General features: G+C 38.1%; 1 protein-coding gene across 4 annotated transcripts in view; it reads left to right on the forward strand.

Annotated features, from left to right (window-relative positions):
• ZNF385B (zinc finger protein 385B) overlaps nucleotides 1-12,303 on the forward strand; it is a 446,640-nt gene that overhangs the window by 95,025 nt on the left and 339,312 nt on the right. The window lies entirely within an intron of this gene.

Here is a 12,303-nt window from a genome sequence, read left to right on the forward strand (position 1 = left end):
TCCTCCTCTACATTGCTGGTCATTGGGTAACTTCACTGTGACAGAGTTAAAGAAAAATGTGAAATTTATCGTTATCCATGATGAAGATTTCTACAAAAGGCGGGCTTCCTCCCAAGGTTTGAGGTGGGAGGCCAAGATAAGCCTCCTCCCAAATGTGGGGGAAGAGCTCCAAATCCTGCTCAAGCAAGGGTTTGTTCTGTAATGAAGCCCCAGCTTGAAGTGAGATGATACAGAGAAAACATTTGTTGGAATTTCACTCAGTGCTGTTGCATGTTTCTTGGTGTGCTGTAAATAAATAATTTTTGTGTTTCAAGCCAAATCTAACTACTTTTTACTCCGTTGATGATTTAATGTCATTAAATTATTTTCTTCAGTCAATATTTAACATGCTGTGAAAGAAAGTAAAGGGGCTTACAGGATATAAGATACACACTTAGTAGAAAACTATTTTTCCATTTTCTATTCATTATGATAATTATAATTATTCCAAGGCGTATTGATTTACCTATAGTTATATATTAAAAATATAGTTAGTGTTACGGCTGGGCGCAGTGGCTCACGCCTGTAATCCCAGCACTTTGGGAGGCCGAGGCAGGTGGATTGCTTGAGGCCAGGAGTTCAAGACCAGCCTGGGCAACATGGTGAAACCCTGTATCTACTAAAATTACAAAAATTAGCCAGGCATGGTGGCACACACCTGTAATCCCAGCTGCTCAGGAGGCTGAAGCAGGAAAATTGCTTGAACCCAGGAGGTGGAGGTTGCATTGAGCCAAGATTGTGCCACTGCACTCCAACCTGGGCAACAGAGTGAGACTCCATCTCAAAAAAAGTAAAAAAAAAAAATATATATATATATATATATATACACACACACATATAATGTATAATATTATATTATTAATTAATAATATATAATGTATAACAAATCAAAGCCCATTTCACCCATAATATATAATGTATAACAAATCAAAGCCCATTTCACCCCACAGAGAAAAATATATATTATATTATATATATAATATATATTATTAATTAATAATATTGTACATTATATATATATATTTAGTGTTAGGTTCAAAACTGATACCTAAGTTAGAGCACAAATAGCCTGAGTAAAAGTTTGAATTGCATCTGTTAGAGTGTAAATGTCTATGAATACCATAGTCATTAAAAATTATATTTCTTTTTTTTTTTTTTCTGAGACGGAGTCTCGCTCTGTCACCCAGGCTGGAGTGCAGTGGCCGGATCTCAGCTCACTGCAAGCTCCATCTCCCGGGTTCACGCCATTCTCCTGCCTCAGCCTCCCGAGTAGCTGGGACTACAGGCGCCCGCCACCTCGCCCGGCTAGTTTTTTTTTGGTATTTTTTAGTAGACACGGGGTTTCACTGTGTTAGCCAGGATGGTCTCGATCTCCTGACCTCGTGATCCGCCCGTCTCGGCCTCCCAAAGTGCTGGGATTACAGGCTTGAGCCACTGCGCCCGGCCAAAAATTATATTTCTGTAGAATATCTCATGATAGGAGAAATTGTCCGTGATATAATGCTAAGTGAAACAGCAGGAACTAAAGCAGAATATACCTAGTGCTATCATGTGTGCATGTGTACACTATCTACTATTTAGAGTCTTCACTTAATGAGGTTCAAGCCTGACATCATTTCATTTTTTTCGGTCACTTTCCTCACTTTTGATCTGTCAAATTTGTGTTTCGCTGGGTAGCAGCTCTCTTAACACTCTCTCAACTCATGGCTTTTCACTTTTGTATATTCAGAAAGATTCTTTGATTTAGAAGATTCAACTCTATTTATGAAAACAACATTTTATTGCCAAATTAAGATTTGTCTAGATGGACTCTAGAACTTTGAGTGGAGGGCTGGGCACATGAGCTTCTACCCTGCCCCTGCCTCAGCCTGCTCTTCAGCCTAGTGGTGGGAAAACAGAAGGATGAAAAGGCGGAGATTTATCTTACCTGACAGCCTCCGCAAGGTGGCAATACTGTTCTTAATTGCTGGCTACTATTTTGGCTGTCTCTGTGGCTCATACATCCTCCTAACAGACCCTGTGGATGAAGGGATCCCCCAGGTGGTTCCTTAGGCATTGAGAGTCCTTTGTGAGATAGCTGCATCTTCCAGCTTGCTCATAGTTGTTAGCAAAAACCTTCATTCCTTGACTGTATGTGCCTCTTTCTTCCATACTATGGTAGTCCTGACAAGATTGTGTCCTCTGTGCTCATATGCATCAATACTTGGGGATTGAGGTCAGAATCCATCTGAGAATGAACATTCCTCTTGAAAACCTGAAACTACTGGGGCCCAAGCAAGTACAGGTGGAGTGGACTGTGGGGGGCTTTCTTTCCTGCTCAGGTAGCACAGGGAAGGCTGGCAAGCCCACTGACAAAGCAGGCACTTAAACAAGAAACAAAATGCCGGTCTTCCTTTTTTGCCCATCACTTGGCTTCAGAGAGTATTAAGGGTTGAATTGTGTTTCTCCACAAAATAAAAAAAGTTATATTGGAATTCTAACCCCCAGTACCTCAGAATATGACCTTATTTAGAGTGAGGGTCTTTACAGAGGAATGAAGTCATTAGGGTGGGCTGTAATCCTATGTGACTGATATGCTTACAAAAAAACCAGAAATTTGGACACAGACAGATATGCACAGAGAGGGAAGATGATGTGAGAAGAGATACAGGGAGAAGACAGCCATCTACAAGCCAAGGAGAGAGTCCTGGAATAGATCCTTCCCTCACAGCCCTCAGAAGGAACCAACCCAAGTAACACATTGATTTTTTTTTTTTTTACTTCTAGCCTCTAGAACTATAAGATGATAAATTTCTGTTGTGTAAGCCACTTAGTTTGTGGTACTTTGTTACAACAGCCCCAGAAAACAAACACAGGGAAGAAAATCGAAGCCCATTTCACCCCTGTAGAAAAAAATATGTGTTGTAGATATTCTTCCCAAGAACTGTTAATTTAAGAGGTGACTTCCCCTCTTCTGGGTTGGTTTTATAGTGTTGGAGTTGGCATGGATGGGAATTGGGTCTACAGGGTGATGGTTGAGACATGTTTCTAGTAATAAAAGGTGGCTGACCCCTAGCCACTGGAAGTTCTTCTGCCAAATTTAGTATTCAGGGTATTTAAAAAGAACTTTTAGATCTGAGCTTTAGAACAACAGGAAGATTCTTAGAGTGTACCTGAAACCAGTCTGGTGTGTGTGTGTGTGTAATCAGTGTACTTGAGCAAGGGACTTATGATAAGCAGCAGCAAAGTCCTTTTCCCAGCACTGTCTCCGTAGCCAAATGTTTTATGAATACACTGGGCTGTGAAAGAGAGACTCAAAGGGGAAAGAAAAAGAGCTGAGGTAACTTAGTTTGCATATACAAGATCCCTAATGCTTTCCCCATCCAGTTCCAAGGGGTAAGTGGAAATAACAGAAACCACAGATGGGTCTTGGCTTCCAGAAAAAGTAGTTGTGAGTTTCTGTCTCACAGAACGGTCCACAAAGACAGTAAGACCCTGGTGTTCCTGGCCCCTAGCAAGGGTGGGCAGGTGGAGCTGAGGCAATCTTATGATTTCCTATGGGCTTAGGGAGTACCGAAGCTGTTGTAGAACCTGGGAAACACAGGGACATAGTCTTTTCTGTTGGACTGGGACAGTGGCAGGATAATGTTTTACATGTAACACAGCAAAGAAATACCTCACAGTTCCTGCAGGAACTAATGACTAAATATCAGACAGAAATAAACATGCCTCAGCAGATGTCCATGTGCAGAAGTGACAGCCAGGCCATAAACACTCCTACCTGAGCCCTGGAACCATGTAAGCCTATAAGTACCCTCCTCAGCCCACCCCAAATCTAGATGCAACTCTGGGGAAAGTCACTTCATACTGCCTGAAATTAAATATCTATCATCACATGAGATGGAGTTTGTACTAGGCAGCATAATTTATCATTAACAGGTGTATCCTTAAATATTGGCTAAAAGAAATTTTTCAACTAGAAAGGAAATGATAAAAGAATGAATCTTGGAGCTTTGAGAAGGAAAGAAGAAAGAACAATGGAAAGAATAGAAATATGGTACATAATAAACTACCTGTGGTAGGGTTCTCCAGAGAAGCAGAACCGGTAGAAGAAAGGAGAATTAGCTCACACAATTATGGAGGCCTCTAATTTTCAAGATCTGTAGGATATCTGGAGACTCAGGACAGCCAATGGTGTCATTCCAGCCTAAGTCCAAAAAACATGAGATTCAGAAGATTTGATGGTGTAGTTCTAGCCTGAGGGCTGGCTGGCTGAAGACCCAAGAGGAGCTGATGTTTCAATTTGAGTCTGAAGGCAGGGAAAAAAAAAAAATAATGTCACAGGTGGAAGGCAGTCAGGCAGGAAGAAATACCCAGAATAATGTGTAACCAAATATCTGAACATCCAGTGACCCAGTCAAATTGACACATAAAATTAATCGTTATGTTATCATTTTCTTCATTAGCTTTGTAAATCATATTTGATGACTGAAACAAATTACAAGCATGTGATGCTAAAAACAATGATATTTGAAAGTAGGGATGTTAAATGCTGATACCAATAAATTGTCTGCCATAAGTCACATACATATATCATTATAATATTAATGGCAACCACTATGAAAACTATACAAAGAGATACAACCAAAATATAAATAAATAAAGATGGAGTCCTAATAAGTGTTCAAGTAAGCCACAGGACAGAAAGAAGAGAGAAACAGAGGACCAAGAGCCAAAGGAAAAAACAGAAAGCAAATAATAAAATGTTAGACTTAAAGGCTAACGTCAATAATTACTTTAAATGTAAATAGCCTCAATAAACCAATCAAAAGAAAAAGTACATTTAAAAAAATAAACCCAACTATATGCTGCTTACAAGAAACTCACTTCAAAATCAATAAGAGGTATGCTGAAAGTAAAAGGATGGAAAATAATATATCATGCAAACAGCAATTTAAAGAATAAAGGCAGGGGTAGTTATATTAATGTCTGATGAAGTAGGGAGTAAAGAAATTTACTAGAGACAGAGCAAGACATTATGTACTGATAAAATGTTCAACTCACCAGGAAGACATAATGATCCTAAACGTTCATACACCAGACAGCAGAGCCTCAAAATACATGAAGCAATAACTGATAGAGCAGAAAAAAGAAATGGATAAATTTACAATTGCAGTTGGGGACCCACTCTCAGCAACCGATAGGGTTATTAAACAAAATAAGCAAGAATTTAGAAGGTCTGAATAATACAATCAGCTAACATGATCTAATTAATTTATATTGAACTCTACTTAATAACAGTAGAACACTTTTTTTCCCAAGTGCCTATACAACTATTCACAAAGATAGACCATATATTGAACCATAACACAAACCTTAATGCATCTGAAGGAACTGTAATCGTATACAATATTTTCTCTGACCATAATGAAATCAAGTAGAAATTAGTAGTAGAAAAACAACAGGAAAATTAAACAATGTATCTCTTAAATCTATGAATCAAAGAAGAAGTCTCAAAGCAAAAACTAGATGAAAATGAAAGCACAACATAGTAAAATATGTGGGATGAAGCTAAAGCAGTGCAGAGCTGGAAATTTATGGCCTTAAATGCTTATATTTGAAAAGAAAAAAAGTTCTCAAGTAAGTTCCCAACCAAGAAGCTAGAAAAGAATAGAAAAACCAAACCACAAGCAAATGGAAGGAAGAAAGTAATAAAGACCTACACCAACAATCTGTGAAGTTGAAAATAGGAAAGCGACAGAGGAAAAGTCCATAAAACAAAAAGCGTGTTCTTTAATAAAAGCAATGAAATTTGTAAGCTTTTAGCAAGACTGATGAGGACAAGAAAGAAGGAGATACCGATGAGATACATGATATTATGACAGAACTTGCAGCAATTAAAAATATAATAAGCAAATACTAAAAACTTATATTCATAAATTTGACAAGTGAGAAGGATGAACCAGTCCTTCAGAAACCATAAATAACTAAAATTCAACTAAAATAAACATACACTATCTGGGCTGGGTGTGGTGGCTCATGCCAGTAATCCCAGCACTTTGGGAGGCCAAGGTGGGCAGATCACTTGAGGTCAGATGTTTACACCAGCCTGGACAACATGGTGAAACCCTGTCTCTACTAAAAATACAAAAATTAACCTGTTGTGGTGACATGTGCTTGTAATTCCAGCTATTCTGGAGATTGAGACAGGAGAATTACCTGAACCCCAGAGGCATAGGTTGTGGTGAGCCAAGATCATGCCATTGCACTCCAGCCTGGGAGACAGACCAAGACTCCATCTCAAAAATAAATAAACATAAACATAAATTTAAAAGTAGACAATCTGAATAGACCTATAGCCATCAAATAAGCTGAATTTATCGTTACAAAGCACTTGAAAAACAAATTTCTGGATTCATGTGGTTTCAGTGGAGAATTCTACCAAAGATTTTTTAAATTGACACCAATTTTATACAGTTGCTTTCAGCAAATAGAAGAGGAAACACTTCCCAACATATTTTATGAGGCTAGAATTATCCTAATACCCGAATCAGACAACACATTATTTTTAAAAACCCTACAGAATAGTATATCATAAACTTAGAGTAAAAAATTCTCAACAAAACATAAGCAAATTGAATCCAGCAATGTATGAAAAGAATTGTATACCATCACTAAGTGGGATTTATTCCAGGTATGTAAAACTGGCTCACCATTTAAAAATTAATAATCTACCACCTGGGCACGGCGGCTCACGCCTGCAATCCCAGCACTTTGGGAGGCCAAAGTGGGCAGATCACCTGAGGTCAGCAGTTCGAGACCAGCCTGGCCAACATGGCAAAACCCCATCTCTACTAAAAATATTAAAAAATTAGCTGGGCATAGTAGCGTATGCCTGTAATCCCAGCTAGTTGGGAGGCTGAGGCAGGAGAATCACTTGAACCTGGGAGGTAGAGGTTGCGGTGAGCCGAGATCACGCCACTGCACTCCAGCCTGGGCAACAGAGCAGGACTCCATATCTTAAAAAAAAAAAAAAAAAAAAATTAATCTACCATATCAACACGTTAAAGAAGAGAACTCACATGATCACATCCATTAATGCAGTAAAAGCATTCGAGAAAACCCAACACACATTTTTAGCAAGCTTGGAATAAAGGGAAACTATCTTGATTTAATAGAAGCATCTAAACAAAGTCTACAGGTAACATCATACTTAATGGTGAAAGATTGAATGTTTTTCTTCTAAGACCAAGAGCAGGGGAAGGATGTCCACTCTCAATTCTCTTATTCATCATAGTGCTGGAAGTTCTAGCCACTATATTAAGGCAAGAAAAACAAATAAAAATAAAAGCCTGTAATCCCAGTACTTTGAGAGACTGAGGAAAGAAGATCACTTGAGCCTAGGAATTCAAGACCAGCCTGGGAAACACAACCTGTCTCTGAAAAAAAAAGAAAAAGCCAGGCATGGTGGTGCACACCTCTGTAGTCCCAGCTACTCAGGAGGCTGTGGTGGGAGGATTGCTTGGGCTCAAGAGGTTGAGTGTGCAGTGAGCTGCAATCACACCACTGTACTCCCAACTGGGTGATAGAGTGAGACTGTCTCAAAAAAAAAAAAAAAAAAATCACATATTATATTTATATACTAAAAACGAACATATGGAAATCAAAATTTTAAAATGCAATACATTTATAATCACTCCCCAATACAATGAAATACTTAGATATACACTTTAAAAAACATGTGTAGGATCTATATGCTGAAAATTACAAAATGCTGAGAAAAGAAATTGAAGACCTACATAAATGGAGAGACATCCCATGTGTTTAATAAATCAGGATTAGAAAACTCAACAAGATTAAGATGCCAGTTCTCCTTAAACTGATCTATAACTTTCATGTAATTTCTATCAAAATCTCAGCAATTTCTTTTTGTAGATGTAGACAAGATTATGCTAACATTTATATGAAAAAGCACAGACCTTTTAGCTAGTTTAGCTGCTAGCTAAAACTTGACGAAGAAGAAAAAAGGAGGGATCTCTCTACCCAATATTGAGGCTTATCATATATTAAAGTAATCAAGACAGTAGTTTTATTGGAGAGAGAGAGAGATGAAAAAGACTAGAGAACCCAGGCATAGATCCACACACACATACTCAATTGATTTTTTGATAAAGGTACAAAAGCAAGTCAATGGAGGAAGAATACCTTTTCAAGTCCTGGAGTAACTGAACAGCTGTAGGCCACAAAACAAAAAACTTAGGCCTAAATCTGACACCATATAAAAAGATTAACTCAAAATGAATTATAGATTTAAATGTAAAAACATAAAAATTTAAAACTTCTGGTGGCTGCCCCAGAATTCCTAGACTTGTGGCTGCATCACTCCAGTCTCTTCTTCTGTTTTCACGACATCTTCTGCTCTGTATGTCTATGTCTTTTCTTCAGATCTCCTTTCTCCATGTCTCATAAGGATGCTTGCTATTGGGTTTAGAGCTCACCTGTATAATCCTGGATTGTTTCCTCATCTCAAGATTTCTAACAATCACATCTGCAATGAGACTTTTTGCAAAAAAGATAGCACTCAGGGGTTCTAAGGATTTGACATGGATATCTTTTGGGGGTGACTTGTTAAACTGTGGTACATCTGTGCTAAGGAATACTACTCAACAATAAAAAGGAGTGAACCCTTGATACATGCAACAACTTGGATGGATCTTCAGGGAATTATACTGAGTGGAAAAAGCCAGCCCCCAAAGGTTACATACTGTATGGATTCCATTTATACAACATTTTTGAAATAGCAAAATTGTAGAAGTAGAGGACAAATTAGTGGTTGGTAAGGGATGGGGGTGAGTTTCAAGAAGGAAGTAGATATGGGTACAAAGCTGCAACATGAGAGACCCCTGGTGGGGGATACATGAATCTACACAGGTCACACACACACACACACACACACACACACACACACACACACACACAAATACAAGTAATACTGGGGAAATCTGAATAAGATTTGTACATCAGATCAATGTCAATATCCTGATTACACTATTATTCTATAGCTTTAAAATTTTTTTACTATGGGTAGAAGCTGGGCAAGGTGTTCAAGAAAACTCCATTATTTCTTACAATTGCATGTGAATCTCTGATTATCTTGATAAAAATTTCAGTTAAAAATTTTAATAAAGATGACCACCTCAACCCCCTAGTTTTCTAGTAGCATAATTAGAGATAATAGGAAACAGAACCTTGGGGATTTTTCTTATTTTAAATATTACCAAGTGCCTATTTTACAGAGATTAATAAAACAATATCTTAAGTATCAAGAGACAATAAATATTTAAATAATTGAATTGCAATATGGTATGCTAAGAACAATGGCAGATCTACAAATAACGCAGATGTGGCACAGAAAAAGGAATGATTAACTTTTTGGAGGTCAGGGAAGGCTTCCCAGAGGAGGTGATCTTTGAGATGAGTATTCAAAGATGAGTTTCAAATTATTCAAGAAAAAACATTCCAGGTATAGGCAACGGCAACACAGATGCATGTAGGAACAAACTATAAATAGTTTCGTATTATTGGAGTGAAGTATGATTTGGGGGGAAAGAGGAAGATCCCTTTGCAAAGGTAGAAAGGAATCAGAACAGGAAAAGGGGTCTTCCGGTCCTGCGGGAACAGAGGTACAGGGAAAACAGCTGCAAAGACATAGATAAGAAAGTCACAGGTAGTTGCTGGAATTCAGAGCTAAGTTGTTCTGAGTTCTTGCTGTCACTCTGGTTTATGTTAACTAGGAGCCTCCACATCAGTTCCAGATATCTCACTTAAGTATTGCTTCCCTAGGATACCACACAATTGCAGAGCTTATTTTTTCCATGACCCATCCACAGCTTCCCAAGTCCAGATAAAACTGACTATATTAGTTCTCTATGAAGGGTGGCTAGTGACTGACATCCTGCCTTCTGCTATCCATTCTCATTTAAGATTAAAATTTTAAGACGTAAAAAAAAAAAGTTAGTCAAGCAAAGAGAATAGAGAAAAGTGATCCAAAGGGAATGAAGAGAATGCTCAAAAGCTCAACTTGAGGAAGAACTTGGTGTGTCTAAAAACCTGAGATTTGGCTGAAAATGAGTAAGGCAATTATTGATAGAAGAAAACACAAGAGAAGTTTGGAAAGGTAGGCAGAAGCTTTCAGAAAAAAATTTAAAACAGTGTTTTACTTTAATTGTGATTCTGTGGGTTAGAAATGTGGGCTGGGCTCAGCTAGGTGGTTCTTGTGCTGAACTCATGGGTGAACACCTGTGGAGCTGCAGGCTGCTACAGAGTAACTGGGTTAGATGGTTTTAGATGGCTTTGCACATATATCTAGCAGTTGCTGCTGGCTGTAGGCTGGATAATTCTCACCAGCAGACTCCTCCTCAAGGAGATTAGGCCAGGCTTTGTTACCCAGCAGTCACAGAGCAGTGTTGCAAGACAGCAAGAACAGCAGCTGCAACTTACTGCATTCCTTTGGTCAGAGCTAGTCACAAGGTGCTATGGTTTGAATATTTGTGTTTCTCTAAAATTCATACATTAGAACTTAAACCCCAACGTGACAGTCTTAAGAGGTTGTGCCTTTGAGAGGTGATTAGGCCATGAGGGTGCCACCATTATGAATGGGATTAGTGCTCTTATGAAAGAGGCTTCAAGAGCTGACTACTCCTTCTGCTTTTCCACCAAGTGAGGACACAGCGTTGGTTTCCTCTGGAGGATGCAGCAACAAGGCGTCATCTTAGAAGGAGAGAGCAAGCACTTACCAGACACCAAATCTGCTGATACCTTGATCTTGGACTTCTCAGCCTTCAGAACTGTGATAAATAAATTTCTATTATTTAAAAAATCACATCAGTCTGTGGTATTCTCTTACAGGAGCAGGAATGGCCTAAGACACAATGCCAGCTCAAATTCAAGGGGTGGAAAAATACGCTCTGCCTCTTGATTCAAGAAGTGGCATCTTTTATTTGGCCTTAGAAATTTTAAACTGAGTTTGAGTAGATTTTAAAGTCAGGATGCTTGGGATGGGGGAGAAGATAAGGGTGATAAAACCTGGGTATTTTGCAGCAGGAAGTGGAGTAGTAGTTTGGACGTGGGAATGGACAGTGGGATTGGAAAATGGGTTGTCAGTTGCAGTGTTATATATAATTTTATTTTATTTTTTTGGCTGCTATAGTCTGTGCTGTTCTTTGACACCCCCAGGATCCTCAGTTATTGTTTCTCCCCTCCTGCTTAAAGATTTGTTAATGTCATTCCTATTCTACATTCAAGAAACGGTTATTGGTATTAAATGGCTTCTGGGGTCAGGACACTAATGATAGATATTATAACTCTTAAAATATGTGTGTGGGGTTTTAAATACATAGGCCATATTTATCACATTGTATTTCATGCATATTTAAAATGTTAAATTTATCCTCAAATGTGTTTTCCCAGACATGTTTGAAGAACTTTAAAAATTAAACTTGAAAACACGATACCAAGAATTACCACAAGATGGTGCCATGAGTATATTGAAAGTATGGTAGTTTCTTCATTCCTTTGCCCACATCAGCATTCTGATGCAACTTATTAGTGAGTAAGGAAAGCGAAGAAATACCACACCAAGGAGTGAGGATGTGTGGACATGCATGCGGGGGCAAGAGTATGCTCATATGATAGACTTTCTGAGCACCTTGTATGCGTTAGGCAGAATGTATAGGAGAGACATGGCAGGGGTTGGGGAGGTTAGGTGTTTGGAAGGGGGAAGAGCAGGAGAGATCTTTCTTTAGTTTTCAGGAATAAAAATTAGTACTTAAATATATTAATATTGCTCCATGTCTGGAAAAATCTCCATTTTAAGAGATATTAGGAATGAACATAAGTGTTAAATGAGGCAACCTTAGGTTTGTATGACAGATTTAGAGATAAGGCTAGAATTCATCAGTACAATAATGATTTTACCTTTTCAGTAGAAACACATAGTTTTAAATGCTTGCTTTTACTTAATTTTTGATGAATCAATTTGCCATTTTTCATTCAACCAAGAAATCTGACTTTTGCAAAATATAATTACCATGGTGAATGTAACAAATCATTGAGTTTCTGTCAGTAAGTGCACTAGATAAGTAAATCATTTCAGTGTGAGGTAGGTGAGTTAAATTATTTACAACATACTTATTTCTTTAAACCTCTTAATTAGTAAGTTCAGAAAATTCTTTTCGTAGAATAATTATTATAGAATCCATGTATCAGATAGAGCCCATATGACTT

Source organism: Rhinopithecus roxellana, chromosome 14 (genome assembly GCF_007565055.1).
Source record: "Rhinopithecus roxellana isolate Shanxi Qingling chromosome 14, ASM756505v1, whole genome shotgun sequence".
NCBI classification, from domain to species: Eukaryota; Metazoa; Chordata; class Mammalia; order Primates; family Cercopithecidae; genus Rhinopithecus; species Rhinopithecus roxellana.